Raw genomic sequence first — 2,975 nt, forward strand, 5'->3', positions numbered from 1 at the left:
CGCGATTGAGGAATACCAATCGGCTTAAGGTCAGGAACATAGTCAATACAGAACTCAATTACCTCCTCATTTCCATAGCCCTTGACGATGCTTCCTTCTGGCCTAGCACGGTTACGAACATATTTCTTTAATACTCCCATGAACCTCTCAAAGGGGAACATATTGTGTAGAAATACAGGACCGAGAATGGAAATCTCTTCGACTAGGTGGAGCAGGAGGTGCGTCATAATATCGAAGAAGGATGGTGGGAACACCAACTCGAAACTGACAAGGCATTGGACCACATCGTTCTGTAACCGTGGTAGATCTTCTGGATTGATTACCTTCTGAGAGATTGCATTGAGGAATGCACATAGCTTCACAATGGCTACTCGAACATTTTTCGGTAGGAGCCCCCTCAAAGCAATCGGAAGCAATTGCGTCATAATCACGTGGCAGTCGTGAGACTTCTGGTTTTGGAACTTTTTCTCCGCCATGTTTATTATTCCCTTTATATTCGACGAGAAGCCAGACGGGACCTTCATACTGCTCAGGCATTCAAAAAAAATGACCTTCTCTTCTTTGGTAAGAGCGTAGCTGGCACGACCTTGAAACCATTCCGGATGCCGGTCATCTGGGTCTTTCAAAAGTTGCTGGTCCTGCCGTGCTTCCTTTGTATCATTTGTCTTCCCATACATGCCCAAGAAGCTTAGCAGGTTCACGCAAATATTCTTCGTAACATGCATCACGTCGATTGCAGAGCGGACATCTAGGACTTTCCAATATTCTAGCTCCCAAAATATAGATTTCTTCTTCCACATGGGTGCGTGCCCGTCAACTTCCCGTGGAACTGATTGTCCGCCAGGACCCTTTCCAAAGATGACTTTCAAATCCTTGACCATATCAAATATCTCAGCACCAGTACATTCCGCAGGCTTCGGCCGGTGATCTGCCTTGCCGTTGAAATGCTTGCCTTTCTTTCTTACGTTATGATTTCGGGGAAGAAATCGACGATGACCCAGGTACACGTTCTTCTTACAATTAACCAAACGTACACTTTCAGTCTCATGTAAGCAGTGCGTGCATGCATTGTATCCCTTATTTGTCTGTCCCGAAAGGTTACTGAGAGCAGGCCAATCGTTGATGGTTACAAAAAGCAACGCTCGTAGGTCAAATTCCTCTCCTTTGTGCTCATCCCAGACACGTCCACCAGGTCTGCCCCACAACTATAAAAGTTCATCAACTAATGGCCTTAGGTACACATCGATGTCGTTCCCGGGTTGCTTTGGACCTTGGATGAGCACTGGCATCATAATGAACTTCCGCTTCATGCACAACCAAGGAGGAAGGTTGTAGATGCATAGAGTCACGGGCCAGGTGCTATGGCTGGAGCTCTGCTCGCCAAAAGGATTCATGCCATCAGTACTTAGACCAAATCTTATGTTCCTTGCGTCAGCTGCAAAATCTTTGAACACTCTGTCGATCTTTCTCCATTGCGTTCCATCAGCGGTGTGTCTCAACTCCCCGTCGGACTTACGGTCCTCTTTGTGCCATCGCAACGACTTGGCATGCTTTTTGTTCCTGAACAGACGTTTCAACCGTGGTATTATAGGAGCATACCACATCACCTTGGCGGGAACCCTCTTCCTGGGTTTCTCGCCCTCAACATCGTCACCAGGGTCATCGCCTCTGATCTTATAACGCAATGCAGTGCATACAGGGCATTCATTCAAATTCTCGTATTCACCGCGGTAGAGGATGCAGTCGTTAATGCATGCATGTATCTTCAGAACCTCTAAACCTAGAGGGCAGACAACCTTCTTTGCTTCGTACGTACTGGCGGGCAACTCGTTATTCTTCGGAAACATATTCTTCAACATTTTCAGCAAATTTTCAAATGATGAGTCACCTACACCTTCTTGTGCCTTCTATTTTAGCAAATCCAGTGTGCAGCCCAGCTTTTTCAGACTATTATCGCATCCTGGATACAACGACTTTTTGTGATCCTCTAACATGCGATCCAAATTCTCCCTCTCCTTGTCAGTTTCGCAGCGTCTCCGTGCATCAGCAATGGTCCGACCAAGATCATCAGCGGGCTCATCATGTGCCTCTTCTTCACCTTCACCTAACCCTTCCCCACCTTCAGCATCATCCTCCATGAAAGTATCACCGAAATGATCATGATAGTTGTCATCGATATCATCCCCTTCTTCATCTTCTTCCATTCTAACCCCTCTTTCTCCATGCTTGGTCCAACAATTATAGCTTCGCATGAAACCGTGCCGAAGCAGGTGCATGTGAACGTCTCTTCAGGAGGAGTAACCCTTCTGATTCTTACAGACAGCACATGGACAAATAATAAAACCTCGCTGCTTGTTCGCATTTGCCACTACGAGGAAATCTTTCAAACCCGTAGTGAACTTGCCGGAGAGTCGGGGACCGTACATCCATTGCCGATTCATCTGCATTATTATTATATAAAGTATATAATTAACCATCATGCATTTGTTAAACTAACTAGCTAGAAATAATACAAATTAAACAATGAACTACACACATGCATATTTTATCAATGACACATGAAAGGTTCAAGTTGCTAACCGCGATCGCGGAGGAAAAATAAATGAGAAAGCTCAAGTGTGGCTCGGACACTTCATATCATGTTTGTTTCATGCTCTCGGGCATTTCATCGAACACCTTGTGTGCATAGGAGCAACCAAAAGCAAACCAACCCCCCCCCCCTTTCTGAATTGTGGCTAAGTGAAGTGAGCTGAGTCCTATATATAGGGATGGGCCTTTAGTCCCGGTTGGCCTGGCCAACCACGACTAAAGGCCTTCGGGCCAGCCTGAGGACCTTTAGTCCCGGTTGGCCAGGCCAACCGGGACTAAAGCCCCTCCCGTCCGCCAGCTGTCGACCGAGCGCGCTGGGCCCAGATAGTTGGTCGCGGGTCTCCTCCCGAACCGCGACTAAAGACCCCTTTTGTCGCGGTTCGATT

Source organism: Triticum aestivum, chromosome 6D (genome assembly GCF_018294505.1).
Source record: "Triticum aestivum cultivar Chinese Spring chromosome 6D, IWGSC CS RefSeq v2.1, whole genome shotgun sequence".
NCBI classification, from domain to species: Eukaryota; Viridiplantae; Streptophyta; class Magnoliopsida; order Poales; family Poaceae; genus Triticum; species Triticum aestivum.